This window comes from Stegostoma tigrinum, chromosome 24 (assembly GCF_030684315.1).
Source record: "Stegostoma tigrinum isolate sSteTig4 chromosome 24, sSteTig4.hap1, whole genome shotgun sequence".
Classification (NCBI taxonomy): domain Eukaryota; kingdom Metazoa; phylum Chordata; class Chondrichthyes; order Orectolobiformes; family Stegostomatidae; genus Stegostoma; species Stegostoma tigrinum.
In genome coordinates this window covers 10,817,310-10,835,930 of record NC_081377.1, presented here as the reverse complement: position 1 = coordinate 10,835,930, position 18,621 = coordinate 10,817,310, and positions in this window count along the sequence as shown.

Below are 18,621 nucleotides of genomic sequence, written 5' to 3'. Positions count from 1 at the left end.
ATGTGAGTCATTAAATCTTCAATGATTTTATTTCATTAAATGGGAGTCCAATTTTCCTTCAAACCAAGGCTTCTGACATAGGGATTGCAATTTTCTCTTCAGCCCAAACACACATTACATCTGCTCAGAAAAAAAAATACAATCACCATTTTGGAATAACCAGTTGGGTGAATTCTACTTTGAATCAGAATTTTGCATTAAAACGCTGTAGTTGCCCAGTGTTATCCATATCAATGAAGACATTATTTAGTGACACAATGCCTCTGGCTCTTCAAGCAAATATTGCTGTTTTAACCATTCAGCACTAATCCCCATATCTAATTAAACCATTTGCAATTGGTCTCATTATTTTGAAACAAAAAAGAACAGAGAGCTTACAGCGAGTACACATTTTCTAATCCTGAAGAATAGACACATACGGATGTCCAGTGGGAACTGACATCGGGATCAGAACAACAGCTGGTTGTGTGACTGGCAACAAAATCAAGCTGGGAATGGATGTTAGGTGGTCACACATTGCAGGATAGGAGTATCAAGGGTGAGAATTGGCAAGCATTTGTGGAAGTGAATGGAAATTTCTTGGGCTGGATTTTTCATGAGTTAAAAACTGACATGGCAAGAGTTGGTGTGAGTTGAACATTTTGTTTGAGGAAGCGAGGGAGACTTCATTTAGGAAGTAAATTGGATCCCCGAGGGGATGAAGAAATAAATAAACAGTAGTAGTTGGACATAAACATACTTTTTTAAAATGAAGCTCCATTCTGAAATACCCAAAATGACCAGTACATGTCTGTTGCAAGGTTTAATGTGTCTTATTTTTTCCTTCTGGAACAATGTCAAGAAGGGAGGGAAATCAGATGCTGCAAAGTGTGAAAAGTTAAACAGCAGGGTAGGGCTGAGTCAGCTGACCATGGGAGTGCCATCACAGTCATTTACATCAGTTTAGTAGGGGAAAGCAGACCATAATTACTGTGACACTTCAGCTGCGGGGAGCTCTGGCCTGCAGGTTATAAACTTCAAAATGAGTTAACATGAAACCTCTTCAAGAGAACTTTTAGTGACCAATTAGCCTCTCAGTTAAAACACATTGGAGCAGCCCTTTGGCATTTTAGCAAAAATAGAATAAAATTAAACTATTGACTCCCATTAAAAAAAGGTCCACTGGTCTATTACCAATGCAATTTATAAAGACTCCTATGCGCATTGGCATTAAAATCATCAGAGCAGTACAGGGTCGGTGGGTCAAATTAGGCAAGGAAAACCTGGAAGTCAATAGGATTCTCACAGTGTGCAAACAGGTCATTTGGCCCTTCAAGTCCACACTGACCCTGTGAATAGCATCAGACTCAGACCCACCCCTTATCCTATCCCTGTATTTACCATAGCTAACCCACCTAAACTTGACATCCCTGAATACTATGGGTCATTTAGCATGGCCAATCCACCTAACCTGCACATCTTTAGACTGTGGGAGGAAACCAGACCACCTGAAGGAAACAGATGAAGACCGGGGGAGAATGTGCAAACTCCGCACAAACAATTGCCTGAGGTGGAATCAAACTCGGGTCGTGTTGCTCTGATGCAGCAATGCTAACCACTGAGCCACTGTGCCATCCTGGCTTAGAATTTGTAACTGCAACTGAATTGCATCGTTTTATTCACCAGAGTAACATTCTCTGAGGTCCACCTGGTTGACCTTGTTACAATCACTACATTCCTCCCCCTCTAACTCTGAAGAAATAGGCCAGTTCTTTTCTCTTGTAGCTCCTCCTGGGGTGTGTGTGTGCATTTGGTCAGGTTCCTTCAACTCTGTATCTGATACATGCACTGCGTAATGCACAATAGCTCGCCTCTTGCAACCGCGGCATTTCGGAAGAAACTCATTCTCTTCTTGGAGGTGGCAAAGGGGCTAAGGTGGCAACATCCACTGTGTTCATCTCAGAATCTGAGGTGTCTTTGACCCTTGATAGAGAAAAAGATCCAATGGATTCTGGAACAGTCAGAAAAGCTATTGAGGAGCTGACCGTGTTTTCTCCTGCAGCGTTTGCAAGTGTCCAGCTTTCATATGGTCCATGTGCTTGTTTAAGACCTTCACACCTGCGCCCACTTTATAGGTCACTGGACCTGACCTTGCACAACTACGCTTCTTACCCATGCAAGGCAATTCCCGTAGCTCCTACACCAAACTTCATCCCCTGAAGTAAACCGTCTATCTCACTTTGCAGAATCTTGTGTCCAGCATTGGCATTACTGATGCCATTTCACTGTCTACCCCAATTGGAAAGATCTGATTTAAACTGGCGTGGAGTCTTCTCCTTATTAGTAACTCTGGTGGAGCTATCCCTGTAGTTGCATGCGGAGTGGTCCCATAATGAAATAGGAACTGGAGTATTTTGATAACTAGTGAAGTGGTAGGCTTGTTCTTTAAGCCTGCCTTCAAAGTTTGGGCTGCTTTTTCTTGCTAGGCCATTGGATGGTAGATGATATGGAGCTACCCTTATATGTTGAATGCCATTTACTTCAGAAAATACTCGAACTCCCTGCTGGTAAACAATGCCCCTTTATCTGTGACCAACACTTCTGGGAGTCTGGGTATTGCAAAAGATATGTGGCATTTTTCTATCACCGACTTTGTGTTTTCACAAATGAACTCTCTGCACGTCCAGCCACTTTGAACAGGCATCCACGGTAACTAAGAACATTGAGTGCATAAGAGGACCTGCAGAGTTGACATGTAACTGAGCCCAGGGTTTCCCTGGCCATTCCCACAAATTGGGACAAATGGCAGTAATTGTTGACCTTGTTGGCACTCTGGGCACTACCCCACCAATGTCCCACATGGCTATGCCTGTATTGAATCCTGGCCACCAGACATCACCTCTTGCCAACATCTTCATTTTGGAAACCCCTGCAAGACTCTGGTGGAGTTCAGCCAGTATCTGGTGTGACCTTTGCTCAGGATAATCACTCTTGTTCCCCATAATGATATGCCATCCTCTACTGTGATCTGGTCTAAACGGGCCCAAAAAGGTTTCAATTCTGTTTGTGATGGCTGTTTGTTTTCTCACATCACCACCAGCTGATTAAGTTTTGCCAGAACTGAATCTTTCTGCTTCCAAAGTCTGATAACATCAGCTGTGACTGGAAATGTGTCCAGAAAATTTAAAGCCATTACAGACTCTCCCAGTCGAGCTATGTATGGTGGTGCATCTACCTGTGTGTGTGTGTGGAGGGTGGTGGTGCTCAATGCATCTCCATTTGTTACTTGGCCTCTCAGGCAGTGTTTCAACTTGTAATTATACACAATTAGTATTAGAGTCAGCCTTTGAACTTGGCCTGAACCTATGGGTGGCACTGCCTTGTCCTCTTTAAATAGATCTAGGGGTTTATGGTCTATTGTTATTACAAATTTATGCCTGTAAAGATATTAATGGAACATTCTGATTCCAACTATGGCCTTCCTTCTCAATCGGGGCATATTAACGCTCTGCATTAGCCAAAGTTCTGGATACATACATTATTGGGTATTCCTCTCTATTGGGCCAACAATGCGCTAATACTACCCTGATGCCATATGGAGAGGCATTGCACGTCAATACCAGATCTTGCTTGGGCTCATAGTGTGGCAACACGTTACAGAATGATACAGAATGTACCTGAAAGATATGTCTCAGCAACATGACCTATTTCCCAAACTAACCCCTTTCTTCAGAGTTGCTGCAAAGTTACCAGGTAAAGTGTGAACTTACTGTATTGGTTTACCAGTCCAAGGAAAGATCTAAGTTCTAGAACAGATGTGGGTGCCACAGGGGGTCCCAAAATAGGCACCCCAGTGGACATGATGTTAACTGCTTTTAAAGGAACAGATTAAAATTGTAAGTGGTCAGTACAAATGCTGGAGTCAGAACATGAATAGCTGCCAGATTTCATTATTCCTTGCCGCAATTTCCTCTGGATGTAGTTGGAAGCAGGAGAAACTTCCTTTCCCTCATAACAGGAGGAAGAAACCTGCTGGTCTGGCTGGAAGTAACTAAGGAGTTGAGCAAAAATGATGTTCTAGTCAAATTATAAATGCAAGATGGCAAATGCCTATAATGGCCTAAGTCATAAATACATTTAACTACACACTGTAGCCTTTAGGGTAGAGAGCATAAATCCTTCTTGTGGGTGGACACTGATGCAGGAATATCCCTTCTGCTTTATGTAGGGGTTCTGGTTTGCGATCAGTACTTTGCTGATATTTAAGTGATTTGAATCACACCCTTCCCCCAACCACCCCGATCCATGGTTCTGGTACTGGGCTTATTTAAGGAATGTTAAATGAAGAAGGCAGTCAACAGGTACTTCAGGGCGAAATGATCTTTGCATTTATTAAACACAAAAGGTGAGGAGATTACAAGAAATAAAGGCAAATACAATACAGTGAAATTGACACAATCAATTATATGGAGGATAGTATTTAAATACACTATTAAATTAAGTACTGGTTAAACAATATTTGTAGCTAAACAGTAGTTTAAATCACTGGAACTTTCATCAGATTTCCTACCCTTGGGGGCTTCCTACACTCTCACCACCCACCTTCCCCTCCCTGCTAGCTAGGTTGGATACTTTGGGATCTCGATAATATAAGCTCACCACCGGGGATAAATGTGATTTTGAAAAATAGCGAGCCATTCCCGCTTGCCATGGCTGGTGCTTCAATGAAGACTTCTGATGGTGTTGGCGTTCAGTCCGAGTTGAGGCGGCTAATGCGGTAGGATGTGCAGTGGATTTTCTGAGTGAATACTTGGTCTTCCTTAATTTGCGGTGGTTCGTGTGAGCTGGTTTTTCAGCTCAGGATTGTGTCTGCGGCATTGTGGTGTCGTTCGGATTGGTGGTTTTCAGAGGTTGTCGGTTATCAGGTCTTCAGGTCATGGTCGGTTACCATTGTTTCCCCTGAAGTGGAACAGGGCTGTGTCAGTAGGTTTCGGAATTGCCGTCAGGGTCCCTGTTCTGGAGATAGTGGTGGGGATTGCTCTTGGAGCAGTAGCTCTTTTGGATCCTTCTCCGGGTGGTCACTGTGGTGATAACTCCAGGGCCAAATCCCTCTCTCAGTTGGGGTCAGGGGCCTGCAATTATGCTAATTGCTGGTCTCTTTTCATCACGCCAAATCTGCTCTTCCAGTTGTGTTACTGCTGTCCCCTTTTGAGGTAATTGGTGACCTGATAACTAGAGTTGATGAAAATGTATTTTGATGAAGTGGATTAGGCCTGGCTACTCTGGCATGAATATTCATCAAAGTTGAATGTCTGGTGTCTGTAGAGGCCCCATTCTGTCTGGTTTGAATGGGGTTTAGGCCTGGCTGATTGGTCTTTTAGAGTGAATGTGTGAATTGGATTTTCAGGCTGAAAAATTGTTCCAAGCAGCTATGTGTGTGTGTGTGTGTGTGTGTTTGTGTGTATTTTTCCTAGAGCCCTCAGCTCAGCTGCCTTCTTTTATTCACTTTTAAAAGTTTTTTTGAAAAGTGTGTGGTTTTGGTCCAGTGTTTTAAATAATCGGGATTTTTGCTCAATCCTACATTTATTAAAAAATCCATGTGTCTGTGGAGCTGCATAGATTCCCACAAATGTTCTGTCAATAGTATTCCTGTACCTAGTGAATCCAGTCAGAGTGACAAAGCTGAGTAGCTGCTCATTCGAGCCATTATTATTGTAATTTTTGTAAGTGTCAGTCCTGCCAAACAGCCGCACTGACCTGCACTATGCAGTGGTACAGGGTTTCCCAGGCACATTGCTGCTGGCATTCTGGAAGAATCTAGACACAAAATAGTTAAGGGCAGGTCAAGGAAGCAGCTTCCTGCACAGTTCACTTGTTCAACCATTCTGTCTTTGGCAGTATAAACCTAGTAACGGATTGATGCTCACGGATTTCTCTTCACTGATGCTGCCCAACCTGCTGAGCTTTTTCAGCAACTTCTGTTTATGTAACTGATTTATGCCCACTGTGCTTGATTAGTTAAGCCTGGGTGCTGACTCAGAGCCAGAATGTGCAGACACATCAGAAGTTGCTAGAAGCTGTGCTATATGGTTGCAGTCTTTTTTTGTAGCTACAAGGATATTTTAATTTTTTTCTCAATAAACCTGTTGTACACTCATAGTAATTGTTGTCTCTGCATTATCTGAGATATGGGATATATCAACAAGCTGACAGGATTGAACAGCTCCTGCAACCTCAGCTTCTCCCTTATGCAGCTGTATCCAACAAAGCTGACCAATGTTCAAATCCCATCTGTACACACGCAGATTCCATTGCAACAGATCATCAATGGTGATGGTCTTGCTCCTCTGACGTGCTATTAAAAGCATCCAACGTGCCTCTCACACTGATCTTGTCAACGTTAAATGCCCCCAAGCCTGAACAAAGCTGCATCCACATGAGCACTTCCTGCCAAATGTCTACCAGAAAAAACAGTAAGTTTTGCAGTACATGTGGTCTGATTTATACCAAAAAATGATATGTTTAAATACACGCCTGAAATGCTGCTCAAACACGAAACCCCAGCCGGTTTCTTGAGCCCTGGGAATATATGAGGCAAAACTCAAATTTGAAGTTGAGGTGTAAACAATTTAAGGGGAGATCACTAGTGCCCCCTAGAGGATTTCATTTAGCAAATCCACATTCTTATCAAAATTGCCTTGGTGATTAAATTTCTACTTGGCATACAAAATACCTTTGTTTAATCTGTAGGTGACCACATTGAAGCTGGGTTGAGTCTCACTCCAAAAACACACTTCATTTCCCCCCTCCTCAAATTCATGCCATCCATCTGTCACTGGGGGTTGAAATTTCCCTTTTGCTTTCCTGCTTGTGTGTGTCATTGTAATGAGATGACGTCTCTATGTTAATGTTAAAAGTCTATTAGATTAGGTATAACAATGGGATAGTTAACGTCCACTTAACCTTGCTTAATAATGTGTTAACTCTTCTAATTCTCCTTTCACTGGATGTGGAGTGTACCCCTTGGATTAACTTGCACAGTTTGCCAACATAGTATCGAGTGACAAGCAAAATTGATACACGAGTATATCTTGGATAATTAAACATGTCCATTGTGTTTTTCAGTAGTGAAGTCCTCCATCATGAATTCCTCTACGGCTAAAACAAACTCTCTTCATAGTGTTCCCATTATGAGCAAGTATTGACATTCAAGGCAAGTGTCTTGTACATGTCATCCAATTCAATGGGCATTGTTTATTATCGAGCAGCTTTCCATTTTTACTTCATCTTAATCAGTCAAAGTGTTAAGTTCAAATTATCCAAGTCTTTTAAATGCAACTCTGCTTGATTACTTTGCAAAAGGCTGCATACAAAATATGACCTTCATGTTAGACAGTTACCAGCAAGTGAATCACACAGAAGATAAAATCTTGCATCCTTCCAAGACACATAGATTAAAGTTAGTTTACTGCTGTTGTTAAATGACCTTAGTCCCAAATAATGTACAATGATTTTAAATATGCTGAACTACTTAGGCTTTACTCTGTTTAAATCCAAATGTATGTTATATTGATAACAATAATTGAGATCCATATATATGATAAACACTGGAACATTTTTTCTGTGCTGGCACAAATGGTTCTTTTTTGATCAACTGTAGTTTGTTCAAAGAGCCGAAACATCATCAGTTGATTTTTCAGACTTACATTTGTTTATAGAATTTCCAGGTTGTGTTATGTGCAAGATTCCTTGATGGGATATGCTCATGATGTCATCACCAAATCATGGCATATGACCGAATGATATAAAAATCTCAGTCTCCATCTTACTGACCTCTGAGCTCTTGCAGCATGATGTACTGAGGAAAAGGTGCTACAGTATAATCAGATCACTTAGCTGAGCCCAGACACACAGGTGCTTGTGAGGCAGCAACGTTTTGAGTCTAAATAACTGTTCATCAGAGCTCTAATGAAGAGCCAACTAGACTAGAAATGTTAGCTTGCATTCTCTCCATGGATGCTGCCTGATCCGTTGCAATCTTTAACTAACTATTTTCAGTATAGATTCCACCATCTGCAGTAATTTTCTCCTAAACATGTGCTAGTGATTATAATGTACATACATAAACATCAACTGCACAATAATTTTTTGCTGAAATCTTCAGTACTATGTAACATGACGTACAAAATGTGGTGTTCATGTTATGAAGCTAACATGAGTATAACAGTGTGAATAATGTCAGATCATCAGTATATCACACCACTTTGTGGCATGGTGACAGCACAGCAATAAGCACCAGTAACTGCTTATTAAAGAAACCACATTGAAAGTCAAGACAGCCCTAGATGACATTCAGATGACTGATCACAACAAATTTAAATGAGTAGAGACTTCCAACTTAAGTAACCAGGATGCAAACTTACCTGCTTTCTGTTTTAAGATTTATCCCTAACAAACACAGAGATAGCTGGAGAACCTCAGAAGATCTGGCAGCATCCATGGAGAGACAAACAGAGTTAGTGTTTCCCCTCAGGTCTTTTTTAAATCTCTCTCCTCTCACCTTAAATTTGTGCTATCAGAATACAAGTACAACTCTGGATTTTCTGAGGGTGCTGTGCGTGGAATGTCCTCTCAGAGATGTGGCACTCCTTTCTGACATAAAGAAAAGTTAAAACGGCCAGCTTACGTGAGATTGTCACTCTGCGGCAAATCTTGCCTTTTTTGGTTTAAGAAAAAGTTCTGACGAAGACTCAACACAGATTTGAAACACTAACTCTGTTTCTCTCTCCATGGATGCTGCCAGATCTTCTGAGGTTCTCCAGCTATCTCTGTGTTTGTTAGGGATAAATCTTAAAACAGAAAGCAGGTAAGTTTGCATCCTGGTTACTTAAGTTGGAAGTCTCTACTCTTTTAAATTTGTTGTGATCAGTCATCTGAATGCTTTATGATCTAGGGCTGTCTGACTTTCAATGTGGTTTCTTTAATAAGCAGTTACTGGTGCTTATTGCTGTGCTGTCACCATGCCATGAAGTGGTGTGATATACTGATGATCTGACATTATAGCTTATAGCTTACTCACACTCAGAGCCTCCATAGAGTCATACCAGCACAGAAACAGGCCCTTTGGTCCAACCAGTCCATGTCGAACATCATCCGAAACTAAATTAGTCCCACTTGCCTGCTCCTGGCCCATATCCCTGCAAACCTTTCCTATTCAGCTACTTATCCAAATGTTTTTTTCAGCATTGTAACTGTATCCACATCGAGCATTTCATCAGGAGTTCTTTCCACACTTGAACCACTCTCTATGGAAATAAAAATTTCCCCTCATGTCTTTTTTAAATCTATCTCCTCTCACCTTAAATTTGTGCTCCATAGTTTTGAAATCCTCCATCCTAGGGATCTACACCCCTCATGGTTTTATAAAGCTCTATGAGGTCACCTCTCAACCTCCTGTGCTCCAGTGAAAAATGTCCCAACCAGTCCAGCCTTTCTTTATAACTTAAACCTTCCATACCTGGCAACGCCTTAGTAAATCTCTTTTGAACCCTCTCCGTTTAATAATATCCTTCCCATAACTGGGCGACCAGAACTGGACACAGTGTTCTAGAAGAGGCCTCAACATGACTTCCCAACTCCCATACTCAAATGACTGGGCAACAAAGGCAAGTATGCTAAACAGCTTTTAACCATCCTGTTCACATGTGACACAAACTTCAAAGATGGTGCCTTTTCACAACAGTCAGCTGCTCTATTCGAAACTTTAAAAGTCCTGACAGCCTCCTAGGTATTTGCTATCAAACCATAAGTACGCATGGTGTGATGTTAGGGTGCGTGGAACGAAAGGTGCCGGATTTAAAAAGGTACCAGGTGAGTGGGGTTCCAGGGGTTAGGATATCTGCTAAATAAAGCAGGCCTTGTCAGATGGGTAGTGAGTATGGTGCCAGTTAAGTAGGAGTTGCCAGGTAAACAGGGCACCAGACTGTTAGCTGGGTGTGGGTAGGATGCCATATGGTTAGAGTCCCAAGGTGCCAGGTAAGTGGAACAAGGGAAGCAATAAGGGCTCCGGGGGGAGGGTGTATTGATTACATTGTAAGAATAGGGTCCAGCAACATGATGAGCGTTCAGATTAGGTCAGGTCTGATGGCAGTGGTCGGGGTGGGGTGGGGGCTGTATTAGATGGTCAGGATTGGGGGGGGCTTGATATTGGGTCAGATCCTGTGGAGTGCAGAGAAGGGGACTGTGTCCCATGTGGGGCAGAGGGAATGGGTTTGGTGTGTCTGTGTTAAGTGTAGGGTCAGTAACTAGTTACTCAGTTTTTGAACTATATATTTAATAGTTTAACATTTCCTGAGTAACTATTTTATTTAATTTAATCAGAACTGTCTGAAGTCCCCAATTTAAATGGAGCCTTTGACACATTCTAGTGAATTAATTGCCCAGTGAAATCTTCAATTTTCAGGACAAGTCCATCCAAACCTGTTATGGTGGGGATTCTGCAGGTTTCCCTTACACAGCTACACTGGAATGGCATACTCAGATAGTAGGAACTGCCGATGCTGAAGAATCTGAGATAACACAGTGTGGAGCTGGAGGAACACAGCATCAGAGGAGCAGGAAAGCTGATATTTCAGGTTGGGACCCTTCTTTAGAAATGGGCTTTACACTGGAATGACAACTGGCCAGGTAATGTTTTAAGTGCTAAAAACTGAACTTCTAACCTAATTGTATACACTGCTTGGTTCGTTTGGCCATTTTGCATCCTTCAATGAGATGCCAAGAGCTGCCATGATGCCATCAATCCTTTATTGTTGCAAACTCCCCCTAGAGACTGGACCTGCTACTATGCTCGAAGGAAAGGTCACCAGGCACAAAACATTACCTCTGATTTTCTTTCTCCACAGATGCTGCCAGACCTGCTGAGCTTTTCCAGCAACTTCTGTTTTTGTTCCTGCTATTACAGGCATTTATCTCTTACAGAGACTTGCCCACATCCAGCAACTTTTTTAGGGCCGCAACTGTGAAAAACAAGGTAAAATAGAAACACAAGAAGGAGAAAGTATGTAGGGACAGAAGAGGGAACCAAATAAAAGAAAGGAATAAACAAGCCCTGCACTCTACTTCAACAAAACAAAAATCACAGAACAGCCATAAAAAAAAGGGAAGTCTTTAATTATGGATTGCGTAGCTCATGGCATCTTCAGCAAATTACTGTTATTAAAGCAATGAATGCAGGATAACTTCATAGATCAAGAACTAAATGATTCTGAGAGGAGATCACTTCATATACTGGGGAGGCAGTGGCCCAGTGGTATTATTGCTGGCTTGTCTCTGTTAATCCAGAGACCCAGGCAGTGTTCTGGGGACTCAAGTTCGAATCTGTCACAGCAATGGTGGAATTTTAATTCAATAAGCATCTGGAATTAAGAATCTAATGATGACCATGAATCCATTGTTGATTGTTGGGAAAAACTAATCTGGTTCACTAGTGGCCTTTAGGGAAAAAAACGGCCATCCTTACCTAGTCTGGATTACATGTGATTCCAAACCCACAGCAAAGTGGTTGACTCTTCACTGCCCTCTGGGTAATTAGGGATGGGCAATAAGTGCTACCTAGTCAACGATGCCCACATCCCATGAATGAATAAAAGAAAAAGATATATATACTTGCTACTGGCATGAGGGAGATTCACCAACTAAAAACATCTGGACTTCTTGAGGAAGATAATCAGGATCCAGAAAAGATCTGGACAACACTTGAGAACAAGCTCAAGGTGCACATTTACTTCCAGATTCACAGACTGTACGCATGGATTCAGACAGAAACCCCCAAAATCTATTGTTGCTAGATGTTGCAGAAAAGAACAAGCATGATCTCACTGAAGAAGAACTTGTAGGGAGCCCAACAGAGCCGGCAATTGTCTCCACTCTAAATAAAGCTTTCCAGAAAGACCTTCTGGACAAGAAAAATTAGCATACCATTGAAGGCCTTGTTGGAGATGTTTACCAGCAGGAAGCCATATTTGCCAGTCAGCATCAATTCTATGCTTTAGGTGCAGCCAGCACTCATGCTACTGTCATTGAAATACATCATACCTGCAAGATTTGTCACTGACAAGTCTGTCTCCCTCATCAAGAAATGGTCAGGAACTAGTTTTATATTTATAAAGCCTGTGGCACAAAAGAACATTGGGCACACGTGCAGAAAGTCTGGTTGTGAAAACTAAACCAGACAATGGAACATGACCCAAGCAGCCAACAAGATAGTACAATGCCATCATGTTGGCAGCATGAAAACTCATCCAAATATACTAAAAGGATATCAATGCATCAAACAGCCAGCAAACTGAAAACCATCTTTGGAAAGTGGCCATGCCTTGCATAATGTCAACTTCACGAATCATGTCAACAATATAAGACAAAGAGAAGTTTTTACGACCACCAAATCATACCCTCCCTCAAGCCAGTTCAACAAACCCAAGCCGAAGCTGATAGTGGATCTAGTGCCAACATATAACTACAATGAATCTTAAAGCACATGTACACCATGCAGAAATGCTCACATTTCTAGATCTCAGCATGAATCCATTTCATGAGATTTAAACACCAGTGGCAATTAGAATGAAAGAGCCCCAGGACCTTCCACTTCAAAGATGGTCAAGAATGAAACAGATACACCGGTAAAGGTTTCCAAGAGATAACAACTAGCCCATGCCATACGAAGTAATTATTGATCAGGGTGCTAAGTTATGAAGGAACAGAAACCAACTCAGCCCTACATACAGCACACCAATCATGCAGGCAGGGAATGAGGAAAAATCTTCAGTGACAATCTTTATACAATGATGCTGAGTGCCAGTAACCAGCAGCGAGACAACCAAGCTGCCGATCAAGAGCAACCGAGAATATCTCTTCATAGGGGTAAATGATTATCAGACCACAATGCATTATCAAACCTCCAAAGCTTTAAATCAAAGATAAAATTATTAATCTTCTTGACTATGTTTTTGTACATCTGTATAGTTTTTGAAATGGTGACACCCCAGTTGGTGACACATATCTATGGACAATGATGCTAATTGTTTTGGGATGTTTTTTCTTTGGAGAAAGGGGGTGAGCGAGTCTCACAACAGCTACATTATAAATCCTTAAGAAACATGGCTCTTGATTGTCATCACCATTTAAGGACATGTGACCCAATGGTATAAAAATCATCATCTCCATTGTACTGCACTCGGTCCTCTTGCAGTAAGACATGCTGAGACAATTGTGCTGCAGTACATTTGAATTACGTAGCTTGAGTGCAGATACTCAAATATCTGTGATTGCAATGTACATATAGATATATAGACTAGAGCTGTGATAAAAGTTCATCGAATTCTTCAGTACTGCATGCCCATGTCTATTTTATAGGACCGAATATAAATATCACAGGGCAGGAGTAGCAAATCATCAGTATATCACATCTTGTGACCACTTCAAAGCATGGTATCATATTGTGACAGAGGGTGCAGCATGTCAGGATCACTGTGAAGCAGACTGGGAGGAGTGTACAACAGGTTGGGATCACTGTGAAATAGACCGGCAGGGGGTTGAAGGATGTTAGGATCACTGTTTACCAAATTGGGAAAAGTGTACAATTACAAATCGTGTTTGGACTGAGCCATAAATGACAGCTCTACAGACCGACATTTCCATTTCCAGATAACCCATAAAGCTCAGTCCAAAGCCATCATAGCCCCGGAGGCTGCTCTTTCAGTAGAGAGAGCGAGATGACCAATGGGGAGTTTATTCCAGGGATGATGATGCATCACGTGACTTGAGAAGACAGTAACTTCATGATGACATCAGCTCGGACAGGAATTAACCCTGGAATGTTGATGTCAGTCTACATCACAATTGAGGCACTCAATTATATATATATTAGCCGTGGAAGCAGAGCCTTTAGTGACATTTAAGCGACTGCTGGACATGCACATGGACAGCAGTGAATTGAGGGGAATGTAGGTTAGGTTATTTTATTTTTGGATTAGGAATATTCCACGGCACAACATCGTGGGTCGAAGGGCCTGTTCTGTGCTGTACTTTTCTATGTTCTATATTCTATATACTGGAATAGTGAAAGCATAAAGGGCAGGGAGGAGCAAGAATTCCTTGAGTGAGCCAAAAACAATTTTCTCCATGATTTGTTTGACCTGCTCCATGTGAATGATGCGATTCAAGCGTGATTCGGGAAACTTGCGGTTTATTGAACATTGCATCATTACATTTAAATTGGCTATAGACAATGACAGAGTGCAATCCAGTGTGTGAAAAGTTTACTTTGGGAGAACTGACTCAGTGGGGTAAAAATGGACCTGATAAATTGTCATTGTGTGAACTAGAGAAGTCAGTGTTGAGCTCAGATTGGCTGTTGCCAATATGTAAATCTTATGTTAACATTTGTGATCATTATCGCAAACAGTGTGTAACAAATCCAGATGTTCATGGGTGAAACATGTAAAAGTCAATAACTACTTGCTCATTTACAGACAATAAAGGAAAGTGGACTGACAGGTTTCCTAGACCTTATTTCATTTTTCAGAGTGTCTTAAAAGAACTGGCGGGTGACTGAGAGTTTGCCTGTGGCTAAATTATATTAGATTCACTACAGTGTGGAAACAGGCCCTTTGGCCCAACAAGTCCACACCGCCCCTTGAAGCATTCCACCCAGACTCATTCCCTTATAACCCACACACTCCTGAACACTACGGGCAATTTAGCATGGTCAATCCACCTAACCTGCACATCTTTGGACTGTGGTAGGAAACCGGAGCACCTGGAGGAAACCCATGCAGACATGGAGAGAATGTGCAAACTCCACACAGACAGTCACCCGAGGCTGGAATCGAACCCAGGTCCCTGACACTGTGAGGCTGCAGTGCTGACCACTGAGCCACCGTGCTGCCCAAGCAGCCCCTCTTTGTTCTTTCTACATGTCATCAAACTAACAAAGCAGAAATGATCTTTCAGCCAGATTTTCAGAAGACATTTGAAGAGATTTTTAAATTAAAGAAACTGTTTAAGGCTAGCCAATTGATATATCAGTATCCATGTCCGTTAACAACTTTTAGAGCCAGCAAAAGCTTCAGAGTCGCCTCACGACCAAAGTAAAGGACAAAGGTAATTTTATTTTCCACATTCTAGGACCTGAGGTGGGAAATGCCATAAGCTTGAATTGGAGGGTGACAGCTGTGGAATGCAGGCAGCATCAGAAGGAGCAGGATGAAGCCCAGGACCACTAAGACGTCCCAGGTTGATGGAGTGGGAATGGGGTTAAGAGTTGGATGATATGCGGGTGGCTCTCCTCCAATTTCTGTGCCGGATCTCTCAGCCGCTGTCTGACTGAAGGACCCAGCAGCTCCACCCCATCCTCCTGGAACTCAGGTCACATTTAATTTTTAGCCTTTAACGTGGCAATTACCACAGCTACTGCTGGCTAAACACCCATAGGGGTGCGATGACAGGCTTAGGTAGGCATTAATTGTCCACCGAATTAATTGACATCTGTACACCACTAAGCACAAGGATCCCCTCCTGGAACCTCACTGGGGTTAAGGAGCAAACATAGCGGAACGCCCAACAATTATGAATCCACCCAATTAAAAATACTTTACACCTCCAAACTAGCATCGGGAATGGATGACAATAAGCTACAACATTGAATGCAACAGTCAACATAATTTTATTTTGATGAGAAATCTATTAGTTCTTTGACCAGTATATTTGGAGCATTCATATCAAAAAATAACAAGGTGCCATGTAACACGTACATGCAAGTTAGTTAGCTTCTTGATGTTAGATCTCTGGTCTCCCCATGTTGGATGTGCTTCATTGGCTTTTATACGATGTCTGTACAATATTTACATCCTGTACACTGATTTTGAACTTTATAAAAGTTCTTCTATCAATATTCTTCCTTTTTTTTTCAATTTGCTGTTCTCTTTCAGCCTGAAATATCTCTCGGTATAACACAAAGCCTTGTCTGTTATGCTATCAATACACTGTAGCTAATGACTGATAACCTCAGGACTTCTGGACATGTCAGTAGCTTTATTGGATTCGGCTTTTCCTCTTTCAGTAGACATGCTCTTACTGTAGAATCGCTTATACTTTAGACAATCCTGTCTCTGGTGAGATGATCTTTCAGTTATCTAAACACACAAGATCCAGCTAGATACATCAGCGTGATCCCATACTGTTAAATTCTCTCCCTCTACCCTTGAGATCTGATGTTGAACAAATACTGTTCACAAATGTCATTGCTATGGGGTTCAGAGTGTGTCTTCAAAGACTGCAAAATCTCTCCTGCCTTAGTGTCCTGCTCCTCAGTGAGATCTAGGATTGCAATACAGATTATAGTATTCTTCAACTGGACTGACAACAGGCTTGAATTTCCAATCTGTGCAGTTTTTCATTGAATTCATAGCTTTTTTCATTGAAAGGGAAAAAAAAGTTTTTTTCTCAATAGCAGCAGGAGTGGAAAATTCGCAGTTATTTAGGCTCACTTAATTAACTTGTTCCTGGCTCAACCTCCAGTTTAAATTCATTTTCAGTTTTGGCTACGACAATGTAAGAGTCTGTGAAATGATGTAAACAGCTATAGCAGACTAACCAATCAAGAGTAAACAGAGGATAGAAACAAAGGTATCATTTTCACCTTGGCAAACAGGTACAAGTGGAGTGCCACAGGTTGAATGTGTACAAATTAGATGAAAGGTCAGAATATATTGTAACTAAGTTTTCTGATGATGCAAGGAAAGATAGAAAGCAAGTTTTGGGGAGAATACAAGTTTTTGTTCATGGCTAAATTGAGCTGTTGAGTCATAGAGATATACAGCATGGTAACAGAGCCTTCAGTCTAACTCGTTCATGCAGACCAGATATCCTGAATAAATCTGGTCCCATTTGCCAGCATTTGGCCCATCTGTCTCCATACAATGACTCAGTGGGGTAAAACTGGACCTGATAAATTGTCATTGTCTTTCTCTTCATGCAACCATCCAGAAGCCTGTTAAATGTTGTGACTGTACCAGCCTATGCCACTTCGTCCAGTGGCTCGTTCCATTCACAAGCCACCCCTAATTTGCTCCTTAGGTCCCTTTTAAATCTTTCCCCTCTCACAATAAATCTATGTCCTCTAATTTATGACTTCCTCAACCTGGGGAAAATACTTTATTTATATAGCCTATCCATGCACTCACGATTGTTTAAATCTCTATAAGGTCACCTCTCAGCCTCTGACACTCCACAGAAAATAGCCCCAACCTATTTAAATTCTCTCTACAGCCTTCCAACCCTAGAAACATCCTTGTAAACCTTTTCTGAACTCTTTCAAGTTTCACAACATCCTTCCTAAAGGAGGGAGACCAGGATTGCATGCAGTATTCCAAAAATGGCCTAACCAATGTCCTGTAGTGTCACAATGTGACCTCCCAACTCCTATAATCAATGCACTGACCAATAATGACAAGCATACCAGCCACCTTCTTCACTATCCTATCTACCTGCAACTCTACTTTCAAAGAAATGTGAACCTGCACTCCAAGTCCTCTTTATTCAGCAACTCGCCCTAGTACCTAACCATTAAGTGCATGAAGCCTGCCTTGATTTGGCTTTCCAAAATACAACACCTTACATTCAATTAAATTAAACTCAATCTGCCATTCGTCAGTCCTTATTTAAGATACCGTCAAGGATAAATTTATTCTCGAAGAGTTGTGAATGCCAACCAAAGAGAGCAGTTGAGGGTGCATCATTTAATAAATTCTGGATTGAATTCAACACATTTTTGATCAACAAGGATTTGGGGATGGTGATGGGAAGCAGGGAGGTAAGTACAATCAGATCAGCCATATTGTATTGAATGGTGAAGAAGACTCAAGAAACCAAATAGACTAAACACAATGTAGACTTGGAGGAACACAGCAGGCCAGGCAGCATCAGAGCAACAGGAAAGCTGACGTCGTGGGTCACGACCCTTCTTCAGAAATCCTGTTCCTCTGATGCTGCCTGGCCTACTGTGTTCCTCCAGCTCCACACTTATCTGTGATTCCAGTATCTGCAGTCCTTGCTATCTCTGAACCAAACAAACTACTCCTGTTTCTACTTCTTATCAGATTATTAAACTATAACCTGCCAGGTTTGGCCTGTCAAGTCTGCCCTGCCAGTTGATGAGATCTAGCTGATCTGATAATTCTCAATTCTGATTTCCTTTAAGGTCCCCATCACCCTTGATTCCCACCCTGATTAAAAATCTCTCTCTCTCTGTCTTGAATATACTTAAGAATCCAACCTCAACAGCCTTCTGCAGTAAATAATCCCAAAAATTCATTACCTTCTGAGGAAAAATACAATCCTCTTCATTTCTGTACTCAACGGTTGATCACTTACTCTGATATTATATCCTTTGGTCCTAGGCTTTCCCACAACGGGGAGAATTCTTCTACAGAACTACCCCACCAAGCCACTAAGTGTCTTCTATATTTCAATAAAATCTCTACTCAGTCTTTTAAACTTAAATGAGCCCAATCTATTCAACCTCTCCTCATAAGAAAATTTCTTCTTACCTGGGATCAACCTAGTGAACCTTTTCTGGACTGC